Source organism: Pteropus medius, unplaced genomic scaffold (genome assembly GCF_902729225.1).
Source record: "Pteropus medius unplaced genomic scaffold, Ma_sr-lr_union100, whole genome shotgun sequence".
NCBI classification, from domain to species: domain Eukaryota; kingdom Metazoa; phylum Chordata; class Mammalia; order Chiroptera; family Pteropodidae; genus Pteropus; species Pteropus medius.
The window spans coordinates 2,106,266-2,112,265 of record NW_024349797.1 but is presented as its reverse complement, the minus strand read 5'-3'; the positions used below and the strand labels follow the sequence as shown (position 1 = coordinate 2,112,265).

Below are 6,000 nucleotides of genomic sequence, written 5' to 3'. Positions count from 1 at the left end.
GTGCCAATGTGAGAAAAGAACCGCAATTCATTCAATGGTCTTAAATTAGACTGCTAGGAAGAGGGGCGGTTTAGAAAAAAAAGAGAGACAAGCTTTTTAAGTATCTGACACACATCTAGTAGGGTTGTTTAAGAACTGCTGAACATTAAAATCAAGTTTGGGGGAGGTGGGAGGAGAGGAATTTAAATTTCCAAAGCATCACAAGTGTAAAATGTGGCCCATTCAGTCCAAACTTGTTGATAGCTGCCTGGTCACTTTACAGGAACCAGCCAGGGGTGAGTCTGGAAGCTGAACACTCAACACGGCACTTCAGTTTATTAACGACGTTTACAATTGCAACCGAAGTGGACTGATTTCTGCTAAATAAACGGTTGTGCTTTGCCTTTTAACACGGAGAGTTCTGGGAAGAAGTTCAAGGAAACTGGGCACACTGGGACCTCAAAAATAAAAAGAAAAAAGAAAAGAGAGGAGAGAGAGAGAGAGAGAGAGAGAGAGAGAGAGAGAGAGAGAGAGAGAAATTTATGTATACAGTGCTTTTCTCCCAAGGAATGGGAAACACTTCTTAAACACAACCTCTGATGTTGGTGTTTTCTAAGTACTATCCAATGAGTAAGCGAGAGTTATAAGATTCTCCTTATAGGAAGGGAGCTGGAGAAAGGGATGAATTTACGAGTAAACTCTACAACAAAGAGTTAACCCTTCCCTGGTAACCTCATATGTGAGATTCTGCCCCTTCCTGGCTTTCTACTGCGCAACCAAACTGTACTTGAACCAGCCGTAGCCGTCTTATCCCTTGCCAGTTGCTTTAACAGACACTTTAGACAGCCTATCATAACTTTGAACGGTCCAAACATCAACCAATTAAAACTAAAGCCTGGTCTGGAACGCTCGGGGTCCGGACGGAGGCTAATACCGGGTCCAGGGAAAGGGGCGGTAAGGAAGCAATGATGGACAGGTAAGAAAAACCAATCAGAGCAGAGAGCCACGGCCCCACTATCCAATGCAGAGGTAGGAAGTATAAAATGGGTGGGCCTGTTGTCATGGGGGAGGTGGTGGCGCTTAGTGGCTGGCTACTGGCGGCGGAGGTAGAGGCAGTGGCTCTGGAGTTGGTCGGGGGCAGCGGCAGGTGAGTGCTGGTAATGCGGCCTGAGGTCTGGGGGTCATCGCGGAGCGGAAACTCGCTGCTTGGCGCTCCGGAGGTGGAGGCAAGAGGAAGGGCCCTGACAGGGGTCGGTCCCGGGCGGGGCCGCCAGGGCGGAGGCGGGGGCGGCGGCGAGTTCGCGCTGACTGGGCTGGTGGGAGAATGGCCCGGCTCCCGGCGGCGGAGTTCCTGTGCTCCAGGTAGGCTGGCGCTGGACTCGAGCAGGTCAGGCCGGGAGGACCCTTAGGACGTACTGCTGCACGGGTCTGGGGCACTGACCACAGCTGGTGTGTGTGGGATAGGTCCCTTGGGGAGACGGGAGCAGCCGGGGTCCCAGAGTGGGGGATGACCTGGGGTGACTGGTAACGACCTGATCCGAGGGCGGAGTGACTCGGGAATACCCAGGACAGCTTGGGTGCGAGGGAGAAGGGGAGCCCGCGAAGCCGGGGAGCGGCCCCAGCGGAGGAGGGAGCTGGGGGGTCGGGAAACTGGGAGTGGCTGGGGTCTAAGGGAGAAGGGAGACCGAAGGCAGCCGGGGTCCGGGTGACAGGGAGCGGCCTGGGTCCGAGCGAGGGCGTCGAGGAAAGGCAGGGAGGGGGCTGGGAACCCTTCTGAGAAAGTCGGCTGTGGGAGGGAGGAGGGCTTCTGGGAGGTTAAGGAGCTGCGGGTCTGAGAAGGGTTGGACCCGCGGAGACCTTGAACTCCTTGGGGAGGAACCCGAGCGCCTTCCCTCTCCCCCCAACCCCCACGCTGGTCTGGGATGGGAGAGCCAAGACTAGTCTGGGAACTTCTGGGTCTGAGGATCCCCGGGCACCAGAAAAAAACCCTCTTGGAGTATCTCCGATTTGAGACCAGAGGAGTCTAGCTGGGAAGTGGAAGTTCTTTTAGTTACAGAGGAGTCAAACAAAATGACATGCAGGTGGGCGGAGTAAGAAGGAAGTAAAAGATAGAGGGTAGTAGGAGGGAACGAGAAAGTTGCTCAGGAAGAGAGCAGTGGTCTTGCGGAAACTGGCCAACACAGTAGATACGGGAAATTAACAGTGAGGCTATTAATAGGCTCTAAGAACTTAAGAAATAGAATCCTAAGATGCCATCTAGGATCCAGAAAAGGTTCTAAAAACAAGATTAAGTGATTTGCATTTCAGAACTTACGTAAAGAATTTTGTTTGAAGATGACAGCAATAATATTAGAAAACGAGGACATTGACAGGATAGGGAATTTGAAAGGGAAAAGGAGAGGAATGTATAAAGGAGTAGATCTGGGGACTTGATCAGAAAGAAGAGAGTTATGAAGAGAATAGGAATACCTTTGCCAAATTAGAAGTTTGAATTCTAGTCCACTTCTTAGCTGGGAGAGTTTAACCTTTCTGTGCAAGTTTCCTCATCTGTCTAATAGGGATAATTCCTACTTCATAGGGTTGTTTTTTTCACATGAGTTGATATTTGTAGGACTTTTAGAATATCAACTGGCACAGAGTAAGCACTGTGTACTGGATTGTTAAATAGAGGATAAAGAAAGACCTGACTTCTTTAATGAAATGGTTCTCAAACTTTAGCTTGCACCAGAATCACCTGGAGGGCTTGGTAAAATACAGACTACTGGCTTTCTCATTTAGTAGGTCTGCGTGGGGCCTGAGAATTTGCATTTACCTCAGGTGATGCTTATGTGGGTTCACTTTAAGAACCACTTGCTTTAAATGAAAACTAATAATGTAGCAACTTTAAAATACCTGTCTTCCCTGCTAAAGAAAGAGGCAAATTGCAAAAAAGATTCTAATATAAGGCATACTCTATTTTAAGCCTGTTTTTCAAACTGGATCATGATTTATTAGTAGTTTTTAAAATTAAATTTTAGTGAGTTCCCACCAGCATTGAAAAATACAATGAAATAGAATTGACTAGCATTGCACTTGGTAAGGAAAAGTATTGTTTTGGGAAATTTTTCTCATACATGTATGTATGTACTAGGTCACAATGTAAAATATTTCTGACAGTCAAGAGTTTGTAAAACTGTTTTGAGCCATGCAGTGCAGCAAAATCAAATCTTCAGTAGGGGTGTGTCTAAGGACTAGTTTTTTTATTACTTTGTTTTTCTTCTTTTTGTGGTAATTTTCTCAGGTGGTGATACATTCTATTAAATTTCTTCTGTTTTTAATTTGGTTTCTCCTGTGTTTGTCTTATTACATACTGTGTTGTGCCTCTTTAAATATTGAAAATCTTTGGCACGAGGACTTAAGGGAATTTGAAGCAGAGAAATGAAATTGACTGGTATTTCTTAGATGTGGTACACTTTTGTTTCACTTGTGCCTTCTTGTTTACCCTTTCTTTTTTATCACTGTCTGTAAAAAACCCAAGTATACAGGACATATTGACAGTCAACAACTAACACTGAAATCGACTGGTTTGAGAACAGTTCATGTATAGAAAATAAGCAAAAACCAAATGAGACACACTTCAAAAGGGAAAAGTGAAAGAGTGTTTCTTTTTAATAATATCTTAAAATTTTTCATAGCCTTATACTAATACAAAAACATATAATATAAAAGCATTTTTAAGGGAACCAGATGTACTTGTGTATTTTAGATTTCTAGGTTTTTGAAGAGAGAAGAAATAGTGATAATACTTAATAGTGAAATACACCTGGGACTGAGGCTTAACCACAAAGTAAATAGTTTATTAAACCGGAACTTTTGTTTTGATGGTTTTCTCTCTTGAAAATGAACTGAATGTGACATATGTTGTAAATTTAACTTGTTTGAGGGACCTAAGTGTAATCTATAAGATATATTGAGAATATATGTGTATGTTTTGTGCTATGCTTAGTTTTATTTTTCTATTAAAAACAAGTTGGTTTATTATTTAGAAAGAGTTGGTTTAACTTTTTATGGATATGAGAACAGAAAAGCAGCATTGAAAACAGAGATTCTTGTAGCTCTCTTTAAAATCTTTAATTTAGTGGATTTACATAACCTTTTCATTAATGATTTATGAAATTGTGAGGAAACTGTTGGTGTAGCTTTGCTTTAGGATTTTTAGATAATTTTTTCCTCTCAAAAATAATTTTTCTAATAGATTTTTATATTTTGTTAAAATTTTTATTTTTGTTTGGAAGACTGCAAAATGTATTATCATTGCATGTTTAAGTTGAAAGATATAAACAGTCTTTTCATAAAAAAATTTACTAATTTTGTGTGATAAAGATTCCCAGGATGAAAGCTTTTGAATTCCTTATATTGAGTTAAATGTAGGATCCCTACCACAAATGGTTGTTTTTTACATCATTGTATATTTGGTGGGCACAGTTGTTTCGATATTCAGTTATTTTCTAACTGATGGAGGAATGCAAAATCTTAATAAGTGTGGGAAAACTATAAAAGTTCATTCTTCATAACTGTGAACAGTGACCAGTTTGATTACTTACTTCTTACTAAATGGACTTTATTCAGTTGACTTACTATTCATCCATAATTTAATCATACTTATCTCGGAATAGCTGATTGCTCTACTCATTTTACAGTGAGATTTTTTAATCTATAGTGGTTTTTATATCCCAAAGAAACTGCTTTTGACTGTATAATTCAGTGAAATGAAATTTCTCTTATCAAAGATTATTCCTGTAAATGATTTTTAAATGTGGAAGTTCAATTAACACTAGGTAATTAAGTTTATTTTCTATTTCAGTAAAGTTTTTGTCTTCTTTTCTGGAGGGTAATGCTCTTCAATTACCCATTCAGTAAATCCTAATGGAAATGTTGGTGCCTGAAAATCTAGTTCTGTCCAAGAACAAAAACCTATATCTGGTTTTTAGTTTGCTGGGAGAATTCCTTTTATTAGAAAAGGTCTCTTGGTGAACTTACCACCTTAAGAAAAAGTCTTATTTAAAAATTAGAGTACTTGAAGCTACATTTTATTTTGGAATTGCCAAAACACATCTATTGTATTTAATAGATTTTGATTTCTACAGAATAGATCTTGAATTCTGCCAATTTCTGAACTGTTATGTTTCCTTGATAAGGCTAAGGAGAAAGGAAACAATTGTATACCTTAAATATATTTTTAAAATGTGACATCTTATTTATTTATTTTTATCTCAACATGATGACAAATCTTTTATTTGCAAAGAAAATTTGTTTCAGTCATATAACGTACTGGAAATTTCATTATTAAAGGTAAAAATTTCCTATCATGCTTTAGGATGTTTGTTCAAATGTAAGACACAGGTACTGATAAATAGGATGTCATTGTGATATTGCTATACATTTCTGAGAATATAAAATATGCGCTTGAAAATCTTGGGGCAAAAGGAGGATTGAAACTAAGGGAGAATGAGGAGAATACTGACATGTGTTTAAGGAGGAGTCTGGAGGTCTGCAGGAAGTGTGTCTAGAGGAGTGAGCCTAGCCATTCTTGGCAGTTTTCCTGGAGTGACATATGTAAAGGAGGATGATCCTATTTGCAACATTCTCCCATGGACGTATTTTTTGTTCTGTGCAGTTTCCACTGCTTGCTATAACTCTTCCTTTGTTTTCTTCCACTCAGGAAAGCATGTCAGAATACAAGTGAATAGACTGAGAATTGCTAGTGCTAGAGGCCTGGAACCTGGGCAGGATCATGTGGATTTAGAAGAAGGCTGGACACTTGTCTCTACTTCTGCAGCTCTTGGGAACAGGTCCCCTGCAATTGTAACTAGGCCAAGCCTTCCCACTGGTTCTTTCCAGTAGAGTCTGGGATTAAGCAGTAGGGAGAGACTCGCAGTCATCTTAAAAGGATTAACCAGGGAGCTGCTATATGAATAATTATTGTTCAGTGACTTTCTCTTCTCACCCCACCAAAACTTTCTCCCTCCTTGCTTGCTGATG

At 40.7% G+C, this 6,000-nt stretch overlaps 1 protein-coding gene across 14 annotated transcripts in view; it reads left to right on the top strand.

The window, feature by feature from the left end:
- The first annotated feature begins 1,011 nt into the window (after nt 1-1,011).
- The window catches only part of NUMB (NUMB endocytic adaptor protein), a 129,048-nt gene continuing 124,059 nt past the window's right edge, over nt 1,012-6,000 (top strand). For 7 of the 14 annotated variants that reach the window (XM_039883734.1, XM_039883733.1, XM_039883731.1 and 4 more), the window contains exon 1: nt 1,012-1,126. The gene's annotated coding sequence lies outside the window, so the exon portion shown is untranslated. Of the gene's footprint in view, nt 1,127-1,184; nt 1,206-1,248; nt 1,342-6,000 lie in introns of those variants that run through there. The other 7 variants (XM_039883722.1, XM_039883724.1, XM_039883721.1 and 4 more) reach the window with 2 other exon arrangements.